The 20,265-nt window shown below is 42.4% G+C and overlaps 1 pseudogene; it reads left to right on the forward strand.

Moving 5' to 3' along the window:
- The first annotated feature begins 5,253 nt into the window (after window positions 1–5,253).
- On the forward strand, window positions 5,254–8,138 carry LOC134619217 (plancitoxin-1-like; annotated as a pseudogene).
- Window positions 8,139–20,265: the final 12,127 nt, after the last annotated feature.

A 20,265-nucleotide genomic window follows, 5' to 3' on the forward strand; every position in this document is an offset into this window, starting at 1 on the left:
GGTAACAACCACAAACAAGCCTTTGGACAAGCTTCATCAGTATTTTAAGCACAGCGAGCTTCAGCTAGAAAGAATAATGTTTATTTTAATGATTGTCAGTTTATATAAACATTTTTATTATGATCCCATTTATTACCCAGCCCTGCATATGCATTATAAGCCATATCATTGAGCAAACAACATCAAATTAAAATCTTTAACATCAGGTGAAACTTTTGTAACTATTTAAATTTAAGCTCTGTTCAATCTTTGCTTTTATGAATTAATTAATTTGAAACGTTAAGTTAAAATCGTCGGGTCTTACCTTAGTCACTCAGAAAACTGTAGTTAAAGTTCTTTAACTAGTCGCTGCAGTTTGTTGAGTTAAAGTGTTTTCCTTTTGCTCCGCACTGCATAATATGCAGCAGCCAAACCACAGCTGATGGCATCAGATCAAAAAAACACCCTACGCAAAAATAGACTTCACTGGAAAATCCTCGTTCCTGTCTGACTGGCACTAACTCGCACTTTGAGTAACGCAGTAAGGTCTTTAAAATCATTTTAACAGGCGGTGAACACCTGAACACAGCAAGTTATTCTGTTCACCTCATTTTTGAGTGTGCGCTTTTCTGCATCTGCATGTTGCAAACATGTATTTCTAAAATACTGGATGATGGATGATGTATAAAATGTAAGTTACACAAAATCCAATGATCACTTTAAAAATGCATTTAAAAGAAAAGATATGACATGCAGAAACTTGTTTTTCAAGTTTTCATTTTAAATTAGCAACATATTACAACAAGGCTGTGAAAGTCGTGTAATACTTGGAGGGGCAGCTGTTTGGGACTTCTGCCAACTGAGGTTAATTAGAGACTTAAAATACAAAAAGTAGTTTCAGAAGTAAAGATGAAACGTTCATGGTTCTGTTAAGAAATACGTGGACAGATAATTCAACAATTTGAGAAGAATTTGAATTATTTGGATTTGTTCGTTGATGGCTCAAACTCTCTTGAAAAGGTTCAAAGAATCCAGAGAAATATCTGCACACAGGGACAAGTCTGCACAGCTTGGATCTTGGTGGTGTTCAGGTTCTCAGGTCTGATTCTCTGGTGAAATCTCTGTGTGAGGTCATAAAACTCTGAAAATCATCAGCAGGGACCACAGCTCATCCCTGCATCCACACGTGAGCTTCAAACTCCACCATATAAAGAGCAAACAGAGAAACAGCAAACGCGTCTGTCTTCTCTGAGCCTGAGCTCATCTGTGATGGATGTAGGCTAAGAGATAACCTCTCCTCTCCTCTGACCAATTAGTATGGGAACAAATTGTGGTCATAAATAATTCTTCCAGGACCTGAAGCTCAGTAAAGCACCTCTCCAACAGCCAACCCCATCTGTTTTCTGATTGGATTGTTAAATTTGTGATTGATGTGACATTGACCAATGAGCTGAAAGGAAGAAAACTCAGGTCATGATTTATACTTGTAACTTTAAACTTGCACGCAAGCGAAGGACTTGAGCGCAGAGTTTTACACGTAGTTTTTTGCTTTGTATGTGCAACCAGACCTTAACGAAAAAATTTGTAACTTGTGTAAGTATTTTTTACAAACACAAATCTTTTTTACACACACATACAAAATCTCATCTATAGATGCACAAACATAAAATTTTCAGATATTTTGGTTTACAAGGTTACAAAACTCAGTTCACAAGTACGCATTTGATTTACAAGTACAAATTATTTATGACCACAATTTGAGCCCATAAATTAGAGTCTCAGATTCTGCTGGATATCATGGATGCTGCATCCTACAGGCTGAAGAGGAGCAATCCAATCACTTCAAAGTCAGCATCCCTGATGTTATTTGGGGGTGCATTAGTGCACATGACAGGGCAACCTGCAGATATGTAAAGGCCACATTAATACAGATTTAGGAGCGACATGTGCTGACCCCTGTCTTTTTCAGGGACGGCCTTGGTTTCAGTGAGATGATGTTCCTATATTCTAGGAGCAGTTCAGACCATAACACACTGAAATATGTGGCTAGCAGCTAGGGTCCTCCGTTTCCAATATTTTTGAAAAATGCAATATTTTTTTAAAAAAGCTGTAAGAAGTTTGTTAGCTGGCAAAGCAATGACATTATTGCCTTGATACAATCAGTGAGTTCCATAAATCAATAACCACGCCTATTTTGATCACTCAGTCTAAATGTATATGAACAACATTTTTCCCAGTATGTTTGGATGAACTGAGTCTGTTTGGACTGAAGCCAGTTCACCTCTTCACTGAAACTTCCATGGAAGCAAAATGGCAGCACAGTAAAACATACCTGAGGAGTTGCTGGGCAGGTTTTATGTGTTTGTAACAGACAACATTCTTCCTGTGCTTGGCTAGCTGACTGCAGTAGGTACACTGATGGATTTGAGTTGGGTGATCATCAAACAGATGCAGGTGGAGGAAACATGAGTGCTCACACAAGCAGACCCGGCTCTGTTTTTAATGCTGAAACTGTCAGATTGACCACGAAGAACATAGTCTGTTATAGTAACCATACAGGAGTCCATGTTATTGTGCAAGTAGCCAATCCAAGGTTTCTAATAATACTTATAATTGGTTATGAAAATATTTGGTCAAAGCTTGTGTACATTAAGCAGTCATGCTCAATCAGCAGCAATTCAGCTCAACTTTAAGTTATTGCTTTTACACTTTTACAAATAGCCCCCAAAATGAAAAAGAACGCGAATAACATACAGGAAAAGACTCAATGCACCTTTTTTGAAGTCTCCATCTAATTCATATTACAAACTGGCTAAATGTCAGAATCAGAATCGCGTTTATTGGCCATGTATATGTGCAGACACATACAATGAATTTAGTTCCAGCAGATGGTGACTCTCAAGCACAGCAATGTAAATCACAACAATATGCAAACAACACAATCCATACACACACTAACACACACACACAAACGTGTGTATTTATACATGTACGCATGCATACCCATACATAGACAAAGCTGTGTAAACCAACCATAAATAACCAATCTAAATCTTATATACATAAAATACAGGATGATAGAAATGAAATGCAGTGAAATGAATACCACAGAATGTACATAACGTGCAGTTGCAGTCTGGCAGTGGGAGCAGTGTGACAGGTCAACTGTTTAGGAGGGAGATGGCAAGGGGAAAGAAACTGTTCCTGTGTCGGGTGGTCCTGGTCTGCAGGCTTCTGTACCGTCTGCCAGAGGGCAGCAAGTCTGTGTCCAGGGTGTGAAGGGTCTGTGATGATTTTCTCTGCCCATTTCCTGGTTCTTGAGAGGTACAGGTCCTGGATGGAGGGCAGGGGGGCATTTACCACAGAAAATGATTCAACTGATTATATTCAAAATAGTTTATTTAATTGTGTTATTTCTAAACAGTCCCAGAAACATTAGAAAAATCATTAACATAGCTGAGGAATAACAAGGGTCCAAGAATGGAATCTTGTGGAACTCCACAGAATAATCTGACTTTGCTGAAACAGCAGCTCAAAGCACATAAAAACTGACCTCTGTTGAACTTTAACCATTTTTACATAATAATGCGAAAATATATTCATTCAACTTTTCTAATAAAAGATTATCATCAAAAGCTTTGGTATGAACATACTAATGGTATACTTGTTATTTTTAAGTGCAGAGATAATTGTGTTATTTAGGTGATGCAATGCATGGACTGTCTACAGAAACCAGAAAGTGGTGTTCGTAAAAAACAGAATTAGAATTTAAGTTATAAAAAAATATTTCATATAATAACCTCTTCTAATATTTTTTGGAAACCATGGCAAAATATTAATGTGTCTATATTTATTAAAACAGTGTGGATCATCTGCTTTAAACAGAGGAATAACTTGAGTCTGTCATGGCTGTGTGACAATGACCCAGGGTCAAATGACCCAGGACCATGACAGAGTAAGTCATCAGACTTGTTTTCAAAGGCAAAGTGAAAATGGGAGAGAGCGCTGCAGACCTTTATTCTCTTTCTAATCTTTGAGTAAACAATAAGAAAACAAAAACACTCAGTGTAAAGCTAAGAAATGTTTGGAATGTTTTACAAGGCACCCATGGAGTTCCTGAGAACTCCAGAAACCTGATTTAAACACAAGTAAACCCTCTCTCATTAAACAAGGGTTCACCTGATATGTGGCTTGATTGTAACAAAACCATGTGATTAAATACAGGCTGAGGTTATGTAAAAGGAAACATTAACTAACAGATCACCGATCCTGTTATGAAAGGGTAATTAGTTCACACGAGCCTCGTACATCCTTTAGGCTGAATAGAATAGTTCAAGTATTTTAACCAACTAATTTACAGACAGTGGCTGCAGACATCACAGACCGTGATCTAAGTCAGTTCATAAACTGCAGCTAGAGGTGGTGGGAGTGTGGATACATTAAAATTCTGATTTCCTTTGGTCCGAGCTTTCTCACCCAGTCTCTATGCCGTACATGTATAGAGAGATAAAAACAACCTCCAAAACAAATAAATACTGCACTTTAGTTCAGTTTATTCTGTTTGTGAGGCACAAAGTACAGATTCATGCTGATTGCTGAAAATCAAATGGCATTTAGTTTGTTTCTTCACAAGATTAAATGACCATAAATGGAAACGCTGTCAAACCTCTGATCAGCAGCCTGCTGGAGAGGATTTAAGTGAGGGGGAAGAGACAAATACACAAAAAGAGGTGGACAGATCTGAGGTGAAGGCCACGCTCTGTCAGAAATACTGGGACGACTGAAGCGGTGGAAGGTAAGAAGCTTCACTGCTCCTGATGTGCTGACAGGGAGGGAAAAGGCTGAGTAATTAAAAGGGTTTTAGCCCAGAAGAAGCACTGCGCATGAATGCTTATTGAAATTAAATTCATACTTTTGAATCTGAAATACCGAATCATTCAGTGCCAGTTTAGCTGAATTTTCAACCCCTTTGGCTTCTTTGTTCTTGAAAAAACCTGAACCTTTGGATTAGAGGAAGTCACTATCTTGCAAACTGTCATGAGATGATTTGGTTTTTCTTTCTCTTAATTCAATTTGTTTTTGTTGTTGTTGTGGGATTTATGGCATTTTTAGTGCACATGGTGCAGTTAGAAATATTTGGGGGTCAACCCACTTCAGAAATAATTTTGAAATCTTAATGAACGTTTCCTGACATGTAAAGAGTTAGGATAAGTAAAAAAGTGTCTCTGAAAGGTGCCCACATAAACCAGGTTAATGTGCTGTGGGTGTTTTAGGATGTGGAGGCCCGTGCTGACTCTCACTCTATTCTGTTGGGGATCTGAAGGCCAGCCGCAGCCAGTGACCTGCAGAGATAACAATGGTGTTGACGTGGACTGGTAATGTCTTTAAAAACATACTTTACACGTCTGTAATGAACTCATTTGGCCTCATTCTCATCACATACTGCGTATTAACAACATCCACTGGGCTTCATGCAGTGACACACATGGAAACCTAATCTCGAGGACAGTTGAATAGTTCAGTAATGTTTAAGCAACTTAGACATGAACTATGAGACATGCTTAATGTGAGTGAGGGAATTTTAACTCTCCTTTTATAACCTCCTTTATCTAAATTATTGACTAAATTAAACAGATATAGAAAAATAAAGTTCAAAACTAGAAAGTGAAATGAAATGCATAAAAAAGCTCCAGTTATAGGATTTCACTCAGGTTTTGATTCTTCTTCATGTTGGAAAATTACACTAAGAGTGTACAGAGAGCATCAAAATATGATGAGAAAGGGTTTTTGATGAAACGTCTGTGAATGCTGATGTTGGTTTAACATGTGCGTCTGACAGGTTAACATTTTTACCTTGTAGTTTGTTTCTTTTCATGTCATGTCTTGTTTGTTTGTCATCAGGTTCATCATTTACAAAGCACCTGGAGAAATTATCCGTGGAACTGGAACTAGAACATATAAAGAGGAGATGAAGTACTTTTACACTGATTCAGCATCCAGAGTGTCACACATGTTGCCCGGTACATCCGGCTACAAGAAACTCAACGATCCGTCTGGTGCCTTAGCCAACACACTGAGGCCAGTCTTGAAGAAAATTAGAAACATGGTGAGAATCTTTGGTTCAGTCATGGTCTGCTACCAAAACATACAATTTAATGCATAAGCTGAAAACCTAACACTCAGTATAGGAAGCTCTGCAGATTTAAAGTTTTCTTTAGATCAGAGGTAAGATTTTATTTTAGCTCATGAAATGGACAGAAACAATGATATGCTTAAATTATAGATACCTAACAGTTGCTCTCGCATACCTGATTAAAACTATTACAAGTAAGTAAGAAAAAACAATGGCTACGATGACAACATCAGGCAAAACTGCATCACATGAGACAGCAACAAGCAACTTAGGAATTTTTATTACCAAGAGACGAAGTCCACGCCCAGAAGCAGGAATAAATAGATTCAGTGTTGTGACTATTTCTTATGAGACTGTGTAATGTATGCCTGCCCAGTGTATGTTATTAAAGTGTTAATGCAGACTTTATTTGCATGATTTACAGCCACCAAACCTTGGATTCATCAGCTACAGCGATCAACCTCCAGGATGTCACGCACAGCTCGACTTTGGCCACAGTAAAGGTGAAAAAAGCTTCTTTTTACAGAGAACACAGTGTCACGCATATAAAACAAACACTGGAAAGAAAGTTTGGTAGATTATTGATCTTATAATATTAGACTCAGTCATTCATATGAAGGTGTGTAAATGTTCACTGTCCACAGGGGTGATCATGGTGCAAAAAAAACAATAATGGGGTCTGGCTCTTACACAGCACGCCTCAATTCCCCTTCAGAAGAAACCAAAACAAGTTCTGGCCTGGCAGCGGATTTAAAAATGCTCAGACGTTCATCTGTGTAACTTTCCCCTACGACGAGTTCAGAAACATTGGTAATAGGCTCAGTGCAAACGTTAAATATTACCATTTAAAGCCCAGAGGCTGAGCTAAATGACATTAAAAATCTCATTTAACTGTTTCCAGGTACACACCTGCAGTACATCGGAGCTTTTCCATTTGAACATGATATTCCAGATGATTTCCATCAAGAGCTTATAGACGCAACAAAATGGGTTCAAGCCGACCCACCGAGTAACTACCAAGCACTGACATCAACAGGAGGTCAGAGGTTTCTTAGCATTGCTAAACAGGTGAAAACAACAGGTGAGATGTTCTCATGTTTAAAGGTTAAAGTAATAATTATCCTTTAAATTACACCAATTGTCATTGGTTAAGCTTTTAATGGGTTACAATGGTGTTTGTCTAGACTTAAACCAGGAAAGCTGTCACTGACCAGCACCAGCATGGTTAAATAGTGATGGGAATGAAAAACTTGGAACCTCTAAAGAGAGGACAGGTTTTAGGATCAGCTAAGCTCAGTGCCAGTTTACATCATCTTCTCTACATCCAAATAGAAATTTGGGCCATGATATTTATGCTGCCTATAGCTGCCGAGAATTGCTGGATTTTTGAAATCCACGTCCTGTTATTCATACTGTTGCTGACATTATGTTTTCATCAATGGCCTCTGTGCTGTGTGCTGAACTGTCCTGTTGCTGTTCTTTCCATGTATACACAACTAAGACGCTGGAAACAAACGACCAAAAACAACAGGTAAACCTTACTAACGGAAATGCAATGTCTGAGCAGAGAGTGTGAACAATGTTAAATGTTTCAAAAAGACAGGAAATGCTTTATTTGCTCCATTTTGCAGATGGAGACCTGTACTACACCATTGCCCAGTCAGTCAGCAGTCATGTGTATGTGCAGACTTGGGGCTGCCAGAAAGGTCGTACTCCTTCTGACTGCTCAGACCCACATCACAAAGTGTACAACATTAAAACTATAAAAAAGGTTCTGGGTCCTCAGAGTACATGGGAGCCTAAAGGTGACCATTCAAAGTGGTGTGTGACCAAAAGCCAAAACAAAGCCTGGACCTGTATAGCTGACATCAACAGGGCTGAAACCCAGTACGAGAGACAAGGTGGGGCGCTGTGCATTGAGAATGAAGCCGTAAGAAACAAGTTCCTGGAGTTTGCTGAAGACTTTGAGGACTGTATGACCCCAACCATCATGGACACTGACTCTGACTGTGACACTACTGACTGATGGGTCCATGGTACTGCCATCCACATGGACTCTTCAGTGATAGGCTGAATACAGCTCAACTTACTTCATTGTGGACTTTGCCAGTCCTGTTTAATTAAAAAAAAAAACATGAAGGAAAGAAAGATTCAAAAGTGTTTGTTTAATTATCAGTCTGAAAAGATCTGTGGTAAGTATTACAATATGATAAACAAAGGGCAGTACCCACTGTCTGTAGTCAGCCACTGTACTCAGTTATGCAAAGCTGGTTTGTGTTGGATAAAATAAATTAAATCTGTTTGCTGTTCTGTTTGTTATGCTCTCTCTCATTGTCATTTATTCTGCAGTTGTTGACCCTTTCCTCGAGCGCCTCCTGGTGTTTGAATATCTGCCTCTAAGAAAATGAATTCATTGCTTAATTAAAAGGTACAAATACAGCTTCAAATAAGGATTACTTGTGTTTTTGAACAATAACAGAGTATTCACTGTGAAATACACAATGTCAAAAAAAAGTTACACACTACATTTTCAAATACACAAAACATTGAAATGTATAATTACATCTTTAATGGTATTTCACTTTAAAGATTAAGATTTTCATAGAATAGGTTAGTTAACATTTTACTGATAACTGAAGATTCTCAGGAGAAACAGAAAAACGGGAGACCAAACAGGAAGGATGATAAAAATGGGGAAAAAGCAGAAATGGTGGAACTGGTTACTTTTTCCTGTGTGCCTCTGAGTTTTCTCCTGCCACAATCCAAACACAGTGTGTGAGGTAGATAAAGAACTACATGAATGTAAAAAGTGACTTATAGTCCAAAGTGATTTTGAGTGCTTAGTAAGACTAGAAAAATGTTATATTGTGGTGGACCACAAGAGGGCTCCACTCACACCAAGTGTTGAGGAAGTGTGTTGCTGTGTTTTGTGGCGCAATGTGTTCAGTTGATGTTGGAGAGGAATAAAGAAGGAGTGAGAACTGAGAGCTCTGTGTCGTCCATGCTAACCTCCACATTGGTGACCCTTGACTCGAGCATGCTACGGGCCGAGGATAACACAGACTCCGCTATGGATGCATCAGCGGCCGCCGGTGCTCCGCCTCCTGCTGCAACTACGTTTGCTGTGGCGCTGAAACTGCCGGACTTTTGGCTCCACGATCCCCCGTCCTGGTTCGCGCACATGGAGGCTCAGTTCGCCCTTCGCGGCATCTCGGCTGACGACATGAAGTATCACCATGTGGTGGCCTCGCTCAACCCGCTGGCCACCCGTCGCGCAATGACGCTCGTCCGGGACCCACCCACCCAAGGGAAATATGCTGCCCTTAAAGAGCTGCTTCTTCGGCGCTATGCCCTCTCCGACGCTGAACGAGCCGAAAGGCTCCTCACCCTGTCAGGCTTGGGTGGCGGTACTGCTCTTGAGCTCATGGAGAACATGCTGTCGTTGCTCGGGCCGGATGACGGGGGATTCCTCTTCGCCCACCTTTTCCTCCGCCAACTACCGGCTGCCGTGAGAGCTGTCCTCACCAACTCCCCGCTTCTGGCTGCGAAGGATTATCGCTCCCTGGCTGAAGAAGCGGATCGCATTCTCCTGGCTAGCCGCACTTTTGACGTTCACGCCCTGGCTACGGACCCGCCGGCGGCACCTTCCACGCCTCCACCGGAGCATCCGCCCCTTTTCAGACGGCAGGGATTGCTACACGCCAGCACCGCGGAAAGAGCATCTGTTTCTACCATCAGCGTTTTGGCGCCAGAGTGCGTCGCTGCCTGCCTATTTTCTGTGTGCTCATGGACTGCTTGTCGATGTTGCTAACTAGGGCTGCCACAAACGATTATTTTGATAGTCGACTAGTCACCGATTATTTTTGCGATTAGTCGACTAATCAGATCATCCACCCATTGGACGTAAAATGTACAGCTTATTGCACCAGCACGCATCTGCTTTTATATAACTATCATTAGCTTACAGCTTTAAGTGTTTAAGGTATGTGCTAGCTAAAAATAAAGACAAGATGATAGTTTATTAAATTTTAATGACATTTGCAGATTGTTTCGGTGAAGTTTAATAAACTCAGTCTTCTGCTCCTTGCTATCTAAAATATAACAGGACACCGGAGTATATTCCCGAGCATCTCACACTTCTGATAATCAGTTGTCTGCTTGACGTTTATTCAGCTGTGTAAAAACTATAACTTTAATCTCAGCCAAACCGATTTACTCAGGAACAAATAAAATACTGAAAAAGGCCAAACAATAACATTTTTAAGTTATCTAAGTGACTTATATATCATGTTTAACCTGAGTAGCGAAAGACCGCGGTAGGTTTGAAAACGATTTGCCGGGAGTCCGGTGTTCTCACGGGCTCTAGTGAGCCTTGCCCCCGGCTAGCTATCGAGCTAGTGGGTAACAGACGTCTCCGAAAACGTCGGAGCGCTTTTGAAAATATGTGGTGTCTTGATAAACTGAGCAGATATTTGAGGTTTACACAGCTACATTCTCGCCGGAAAATATGTTAAACGTTTATTTTGTGACCCAGAAAGAATAATAAGAGTAATATTAAAACTAACTAGCTGCCGCCATTGTTGGAAACTGAGCAGGGCCGTGCTATGAATTCTGGGACAGAGTTTCTTCGTCTTCGGGGTTTAACGGCAGCTGGCATCCTTTTCCATGCAGTGCTGCCATCTTCTGTTTCAGTCCGTTATTACACTCTTAAATCCTACTACTTATTCCATCTTTTTGGATCTTACAAAGCTTCAAACGATGCGTCGACTATTAAATTAGTCGTCGACGATTTTGATAGTCGACGTAATCGTGACTAGTCGACTAATCGTGGCAGCCCTATTGCTAACAGACGTTTAATTGATGCTCTCTCGTTTTCTTCGCTACCCTGTTTTACTCGGGCCGCCGAGCCCCTGATTCGGGCTAATGTAGTGACCTCCGGGGATGCTTTTCGGCGTTTGCGTTTAGAGTTTCCATCGCTGTCTGTCCCTAATTTCTCTAGCACGGTAACGAAGCACGGGGTTGAGCATTATATTCCCACGGTCGGGCCCCCGGTGTTCGCGCACGTGCGCCGCCTCGACCCCGCGAAACTGTCCGTCGCTCGGGAAGAGTTTGCAGCCATGGAGCGCCTTGGCATTGTACAGCGCTCAAACAGCGCATGGGCCTCTCCGCTTCACATGGTGCCCAAATCGGATGGTCGGTGGTGGCCATGCGGAGATTTCCGCTGTTTAAATAATGCCACAAAGAATGACCGTTACCCCATCCCCCACATTCAGGATTTTTCTGCCAATCTCGCCGGAACCTTGATTTTTTCTAAAATTGACTTGGTGCGGGGGTATCACCAGGTTCCCGTGCGCGCCGAAGATGTTCCTAAAACTGCTGTCATTACCCCCTTTGGCTTGTTCGAGTTTTTGCGCATGCCGTTTGGCCTGAAAGGTGCCGCCCGGACCTTTCAGCGGCTGATGGACTCCGTTTTGCGCGGGCTGCCGTTTGTTTTTGTTTACCTGGATGATATATTGGTGGCCAGCTGCTCAGCGAGCCAGCACGAGTCCCATCTGCGCCAGGTTTTCAAGCGTTTGGCAGCGCACGGCCTGATCATCAACCCTTCCAAATGCCAGTTTGGGTTGCCTGTTCTGGATTTCCTCGGGCACCGCATTTCCGCTGAAGGTGTGGTTTCGTTGCCCGACAGAGTCCAGGCCGTTTTGGCTTTTCCGCGTCCCACGTCGGTTAAAGCGTTGCAGGAGTTCTTGGGGATGATCAATTTTTTTTGGGACCGCACGACCAGGTGGCCGGAGGCGGTACCCCTGGCATCCACGACAGCGGTGACGGTGGCCAGAGCATTTTTGTCAACGTGGGTTTCGCATTTCGGTCCCCCTGCTGACATTACCTCGGACAGGGGCCCCCAGTTTGTTTCTGAGCTTTGGTCTGCCATGGCTGACGGCCTGGGGGTCAAGGTCCAGCGCACCACAGCATACCACCCGCAAGCTAACGGGATGTGCGAGCGGTTTCACCGGTCACTCAAGGCCGCGCTCCGGGCTTCCTTAACAGGTGGCGACTGGGTCGACCGTCTTCCGTGGGTTTTGCTGGGATTGCGAAGCGCGATTAAAGAAGACCTCGGGGTTTCCCCAGCTGAACTGGTCCTCGGCCAGCCTCTCCGGGTCCCCGGAGAATTCTTACCTGAGTCAGGCACGATGCCCATAGGACTCCGCTGCGTCCACCATATGACGGGCCATACAGGGTTCTTAAACCGGACGAAAAACATTTCATTTTGGACTTTGGCGGTCGGCAGGAGGTTGTCTCTGTTGACAGACTTAAGCCTGCACATGTTATGCAAGATGATCAGGTGGTCCCGGCCCAGGACCCTCACCGCGGCTGCCCACCTGCCACTGGGCTGATGGATTCTGGTTTTTTTTTTCCCCCCTGGAGCGACCCACAATCAACAGAGTCCGAGTCGTCTGCAGCTTTTTCTGACCGCCAGTGCCAGCCTTGCTCCCGGGCTGGGTTTCCCTCTGTCAGTTCCCCACCCCCCCAGTTCAGCCGTTCTGGCCGTTTGCTTAAACCCCAGGTCCTGGACTAGTTCTGCTGGATGTTGGGGGGTGGGGCTCCACTCACACCCAGTGTTGAGGAAGTGTGTTGCTGTGTTTTGTGGGGCGATGTGTTCAGTTGATGTTGGAGAGGAATAAAGAAGGACTGAGAACTGAGAACTCTGTGTCGTCCATGTGTAAGGGGCTACCAGCCCCCCTGCTATGTAGGGGTGTAGGAGTGTACAAGTTGCCCTGAACGACCGAGGGGTGCTGGGATCTGTGTCCTTGACCCCCCTAGTACAATTGACCCCGATACATACTACTGTAGGAATGTTGTCACCTGTCTGGCGGCTGCTGGCACAGAAGAGGGGCTCCAGGATTCAATCTTGAGAAACGATGCCTGCCTGGAGTATACTATACTATCAGACATAAACACAGCCTAGTCTACCTTCCCTCTGATTTTCTGTACCCCAACCAGACAGCTAGGGTGCCCCTACTCCAAGGCAACTTGGTTAGACAAAAACATGAAACGGTCTCTTCTAAGTAGTGTTAAACTTTAATTTGCTCAGATGGCCCTTTGAACTTTACCATCCATCAGTTACGATGGGCCCTGAAAATCATGGATGGCAAGAAACAAAAATACAAAAGAAATAAAAAGACATCAGGTTCAACGAATGAAACAGGCAATTGTGACCCCACTGTTGTAAAACCCTTGGTTTACACTAGCCACAGACGGGGATCCAAAAATCACAAAACAAACAAAATAATGAAATTAAACAAAGAAATTCTCTTCTCTAGAATGATTAACACTGTATCACAAACATAACACAATTTACAATGTTCACAGGGTAATAGTCCCAGTTCCTACGAGTCAGTCCCAACAAAATGTCCTTTGACTATGCAACCGTATACAGTCTTTTTTTGAAGGTGTAACTGTAGTGAACAGGAGCTGACTGCAGGGTCCCAGTCCGTTAAGCTGACCAAAGTTACAGCAGCCGGAGTGAGCAATCCAGTCTCAGGTTCACAAAAGCAAGGAAAATAGAAACCGTACCTTTGTCTCTCGGTGACAGTGCGTGGGAAAAGCACTGGGCTCCGAAAAGGCGACACTTTCACATACAGCGTAACCAGGAGGATGAACAACCAGGACGTCGTCTAGATGGCAGGGTAACCTATTCCTTGATGATCCACTTTGTCCTCGACGTCGGGTCCGTAAAATGCATCCAACCTCAGGCTAGCAACGGGCAACATTAAGTGTCGTGGCTAAAGTCCTCCCATCGGCTCGTCAGCTCCCAGCGAGACGGCTAACTATACTCCCTCGCTCCGAACGTTCACTTAACGGCCAAACCCAGCCTAATCCAACTGGAAACGGTGGAGGTCTTAACGAAAAGCGCAGCTGGAGTTAGCTCTCGCTCCAACTCCCTGTCCCCATGCTATCTACCTCGACGGTGGCCTGCAGCAACACCAGTTGCGGCTCGCGGCTACACAAGCCAAGCTTCGCACACGGAGCGAAACTCCGTCTAAGCTTGCTGCAGTCGCGACTTCTGCTTCACTGACCTCACGGATACCCCTTTTGGGCTCAGTCGAACCGTGAGGCTTTCTTAATGTGGCTGGCCGTGGCAACACGCGGGAGACGGCTACTTCTCCTCTCCTCGGCTCCACACGTACACACCCGAGCGCGCGCACGGCTTCTCTGACTTCTCTTTTATTTTTCTCCTGCCTTACCCAGACAGGCCACTTGAGGCACTATATGGCAGCTACGACCATCTACATGCATGTGCCCCTACACATGCTTACCTCCACAATATATCACATTTAGTACAATTACAGTTTAAACTGTTTATCAACACTTTATTGTAGTTTTTTTTTTTTGCTTATACTTCAGTAACAGTTGAAACCAATTATTCATCATTATAACCTCTAATATATGATACAGGTTGCACGTTGCTGTGACACATGAGCTGCAATTGTATGTAATGTGTGAACTCTATGTGTGTACATTTTGTCTACTGGGAACTCTTGCAAATCAAAACTGAAGCATTTGTTTGAATTACTCATGAAAAACTGTGTCAACATCAATGTGATTTTTTTTCCCAGGTAAAACTGGTAATCTGTCAGATATAGTATTTAAACACTCAATTTACTATTTGCTCCCCATTTAATTATTAAATTCAAAGTCTAGTGTACCTGAACTTTTAGAAATTGAACCCATTTTAATTACAATTCCATAAAACTGTATTTTATTCTCAATAGGACACAGAAACACATTAAATGTTTGAACTGAGTAATCATACCATTTTACATTCTCCTGCTATGAAGCCATGCTGCTGGGATAACTGCAGTATGTTGTTTAGCATCGTCCTGCTGACATATGAAGGCCTTCCCTACAAATGATGTCTGGATGGGAGCATCTGTTGCTCTAAAACCTGCAGTTCAGCATACACACCTTTCCAGATTTGGAAGCTGCCAGTGGCATTAGGCACTAATGGACCACCATACCGTCAGAGATGCTGTTTTTAGACCAAATCATCTTACTAGCCTGTTACCACGTAATCACGTGTAAAATGTTCCAACAGTTCTTTCTTTTCAGTATTATTTACATTCCCACATAGAAGACAGGTCTGGCCTGTATCTGGTGTAAAGCTGGCACTCCTGGCTGACTTCTAGCATGGTAACAGGTATGTCATCCAGATATGGGCCAATCCTGGCAATGATGGCACTGTTTGTATGATGGCATGCCACATCTGGCCTGATTGTGGTTTGGTTTATGTGGTCCAGGCTCATAGAAAACAGGTCTTCCCCGGATCCGGCATCAAGCTGGCACTTTGACTGACTGGTGTCATGGCAGAGTGTATGTCAACCAGATGTGGGCCAGGTCTGGCAATGATGGCACTGTTTATGTTCCTATTTTCCTATTTTAGTTAGAAGACCCAAATGCCATGTTGCAATACTATACTGCTATGGTAGCCAACGTTTCAAATGCAGGTTTGACAGGTTTGTAAGTATACGTAAGTATTTATCCAAAACCTAGTGAGGGTTTACTCATGTTTACCACTGGGTGGCTGTAGCTCAGGAGGTAGATCAGGTCCCCTGCTGATCTGAAGGTTAGTGGTTCGATCCTTGGTTCCTCCAGTCTGCATATCAACAGTGTGAATGATGTGTATGAATGTAGTTAGGAAGCACTCAGTTTAGAGAAAGTGTGTGATTGGGGACATGTTGTATAGAGCACTTTGAGTAATCTGGGAGAGTAGAAAAGCAGTATATAAGAATCAGGCCATTCACTGTCTGAAAAGAGTTTTGTCATGTTAATTTTGCACTATTATGTTCCGGCACATGTTGTTATTACATGGCTTGATTAAGGTACACAGTAGGCTGACATCTGGGGCCAGAGCTGAAGCTGTTCTGGGCCAGCAGTGTGTCTGCAACCGGCCTGGCCTCTGGCAAACCAGATCTGGGCCACCAAAGGGCTGTCATTCTTTGCGGTATGTGGGCCATGTGTAAGCACATTGTGTGGGCCAGATCGGGGCCATACCAACTTCGCTATGTGGGTGTTCCAGGTTTCTGCTGAACCCATCCCAATGTTTTTGAGATGTTACTGCAAAAAAAGAGAAAAGAAAAGAAAAGTTCCAGAATCAAACATCACGATTATACAAAAAATAATGTGATTCTCAGATCTTTTTTGGTAGGTATACTACTGGACAGCCTGCAAGGAATCCGTGTAATGCCTGAATGTAATACTGTAATCTGTGAAAAGTCAGATGACCTGAGATGTGTATGACAATGACTTACATCTGAGGCAATAACAGAGTAACCAAATCACTGAGAAGAGAGAAAACAGCTGTTTAGGTCAGCTCTGTTTATGTCCTGTATTTGTGAGGGACAAAGTTCAAACTAATGTTGACTGGTCTGAAGGTTTGAGGTTGATAAGCTGTAAACAGAGACTTGTTCCTGTAAATGTCTAATCAAATAAAGAAGCATCTGCCAGGTGAAAGGTGTTTGCTTTTTTTCATGCTATGAGTAGAGGTTTGTGAACATGTGGTCTAAATCCCAATTATGTAAACAGAATGTGACTGAAAAAGGAAAAAATCAGACTAAAAACGTTCCACTTAGTAATGTTTTCACTGAACACATTGAGTAACAGCACCTCTCTGATGCTGGAAACTCCCAACACATGACACATTTACTGAGCTTAAGGATTTCTGGATCTATCAAGAAATATGTTCTTTTTTCAGTTTGATACAACCTCATATCAGAAAAAGTTGGGATGGTATGTTAAATTAAAATCAAACTGAAAACAGTACATTATTAGATTAGCTTTGACCTGAATTACATTCAAAACAATACAGCAACACATTATTTATTGTGTTTCTCATGAATTTTATTGTTTGTTTGTTTGTTTTTTCAAAATAAACACGTATTCGAATTTTGGTTCTAGCAACACATTTCAAAAAAGGTTGGAACAGTAAAGCATTTACCACTTCGTAATGTTTCCATTGCTTTTCACAACACTTAAAAGGCGTTTAGGGACTGAAGACACCAACTGATGAAGCGTTTCAGGTGTAATTTTGTACCAGTATTAAAGGTGCGAGTTACCTTTGCCAAGGGCACTGACACAACCCCATACCATGACAGACCCTGGCTTTTGGACTTGTTGCTGGTAACAGTTTGGGTGATTCTTTTCTTCTTTGGTCCAGAGCACACAGCGTCCATTTCTCCCCCCCAAAAAACCCTGAAATACTGATTCAGCTGACCACAGTAGAAGTTCCCACTGGGTCACAGTCTATCCCAGATGCCAAGTCGATGTCGCTTCTGGACACTGTTAACATAGGGCTTCCCTTTGGAACAGAATAGTTTTAACCGGCATTTGGGAAGTTGACAAAGTTTTGCCAAAGTAGTCCTTAGCCCATGAGGTTATATCGCTTATAGATGAATGACAATTCTTGATGCAGTGCCGCCTGTGGGATTGGAGGTCATGGTTGTTCAGCTTAGGCTTGTGCCCTTGTCCTTTATGCACTGAAATTCCACCAGATTCCTTGAATCTTTTAATTATGTTATGCAATGTTGAAGGTGAAACATCCACATCTCTTCCCATCTTTAAGGAATATTGTTTTTAGACATTTCAATAATTTTTAATTTTCATACTGGTGATCCTCAGCCCATCTTTGCTCCTAAAGGACTAGACCTTTCTTGGATACTGCTTTTTTACCAAATCATGATTACAATCACCTGTTCAGATCACATCATTATTTAACCAATTTACCTGATTACTAGCACTAATTGCTCCTGTCCCAACCATTTTTAGAATGTGTTGCAGGTCTGAATGACAGGAAAGGATGTATATTTACAAATGAAACGAAGTTGACCAAACAAAACATGAAATATTTTGTGTTCATGTTGTCTGCAAAGAAATACAAGTCAAAGTAAATTTAGACATCACTACTTTCTTTTTTTGCTTGCATTTTGCATATTGTCCCAACTTTTTCTGATTTGGGTTTGTACACTTTTTGTGAAGATGTGACACCAAAGATCCACTTTTTCATATTTCATAATGTTAAAAATGTCTGCACATTGTAAGAGGCTGTAAAAAAGTTCAAAAGAACCAAAGAGCAGCAGCCACATAAAGTGCCATGAAAGAGTCAGGCAAACTGTCACGGTTTGCCGGGCAAGCCGTGTGAGTAGTGAATGGAGGATCCAAGATGCAGGCACTGCTGATGTGAGCGAACTTTTATTGGTGGAGAGTGAAACACACAAGCGGGGGTGGCAAAAGACAAAACTTAGAAACAACCTAAATTGGGAAAACTAAACAACAAACCAGAACACGAGGGACCAGAGGAAACACGAAGGGAGATTGTCACGGGGTGGAAATGGACGAGTTACCTAGAATTTTTTATTGTGCATGAGTTGTTGTGTTTTACTATTTTTAATATTGTACCGTGTTTTATTCTTATGGGTTTATTGCATGTTTTTATCGTATTTATTGGTGACTTGTCCTGCAAAGACTCCGCCCCTCCATGATTATGAACCTGTCACACCTGGGAGGTCCCAGAGGCCAATAAGAGGGCCTGGCAGACCACAGAGAGGGAGGCTTGAGAGACAGCGCGGCAGAGATGGCGGAGTGAATGGTGTTAGTCGGCGGTGGCTGCAAGCCGGGACGGGCTGGTGCAGGTTGGTGTACAATACGTGAGCTAGTGATGGGATTTCCGGCCCTTTTTAGAGAACCGGCTCTTTTGGCTCGGCTCACTAAAAAGAGCCGGCTCTTTCGGCTCCCAACCGGCTCTTCAGGTTATTTTGTTGCTTTAATTAATTTATTATTAACAACAATATAACATTATGCACAAAAGGAATTACTAATGTAAAAAACAAAAAAAACAAAAACGTAGTTCTATTTATATATGTTTATATAAATTTATGTTTATATATAAATATTAGGGGTGCAACGATACACAAAATTCACGGTTCGGTTCGGTTCGATACTTTGGTGTCACGGTTCGATATTTTTTCGATACAAAAAATGTTCATGCTTTTTTAATTTGTCATTTATTAAAATTATAAATATATATTTTAACTCAAAAGTACAGTTTTTAAATTTAATGTTGCTGAAACGACAAAGTAATAAAAACATAAATATCTCATGGAGAAATCCCTCATCTTTGGAAAAGAGAGTTTATTACAGAGAAATGGCTCTTTCCAAAATAAAAGCTATACTATACGCTTCTTCTGGGGTATATTCTCAGCAGCATATTAAACATATCAGGTCCCCATAAGGAGAATCATGTGCTAACGGCTGTCTAAATGACTCGGGTAAAGTTTGTAGCATGCGTGCTTGTTGTTTTTGTCTGCTTCCACTTGTCTTTGCACTAGGATGATGTCGGAGTAAATGTGCAGTCATATTCGTTGTGTTCCCACTAGTGCTGCCAGCGTTAATCTGAAATGACATTAATGCCACAACACGGCAACTCTCCGTTAACGAGCTACCGCGGATCGCCCCGTGCGTGGGGCTGGACAGCGTCAACACGTTAACGAGCAAACTGCGCTAAGCACTAGTTCCCACCCATGTAATTGAGCATTGCGTGGCACATCCGACATACTGTTTTACTTTTGTCCATGATGCGCTTACCTTCAGGGTCATACTTCACATGAAGACCAAAACAGTTCCAAAGGCCAGATCTGAATGAGGGTGGGGGAGGTTCAATTTGCCATGTTGCAACGAGCTAAGCTTCTGTCTTGCTAGCTTGCGCTGCGCTCAGTGGATCTGCGCTCGACAGTGCAGCCTAGGCGGAGTAGTCGAACGCAGATCCACTGAGCTCTCAACACAGACAGCATCGTCAGAAGAAAAGTTAATAAAATAAATTAAAAATTTTGTATTGTTCGATACACATGCGTACCGAACCGAAAGCACTGTATCGAACGGTTCAATATCGATACGAGTATCGTTGCACCCCTAATAAATATATACAGTGGCCCCTAGAGACAAAGCACGTACAAACTCAAAAATAGTGATGTGCCGTTCGCAAACGAAACGGATCTTAGAGCCGGATCTTTGAAGTGAACAACGCGAGCCGGCTCCTTATTGGGAGCCATGGGTTTTTTGTTTTTTTTGTTTTGTTTTTTGTTTTTTCTTTCTCTCACCCTCTC

The sequence above is a fragment of the Pelmatolapia mariae genome, linkage group LG20, assembly GCF_036321145.2.
Source record: "Pelmatolapia mariae isolate MD_Pm_ZW linkage group LG20, Pm_UMD_F_2, whole genome shotgun sequence".
NCBI classification, from domain to species: domain Eukaryota; kingdom Metazoa; phylum Chordata; class Actinopteri; order Cichliformes; family Cichlidae; genus Pelmatolapia; species Pelmatolapia mariae.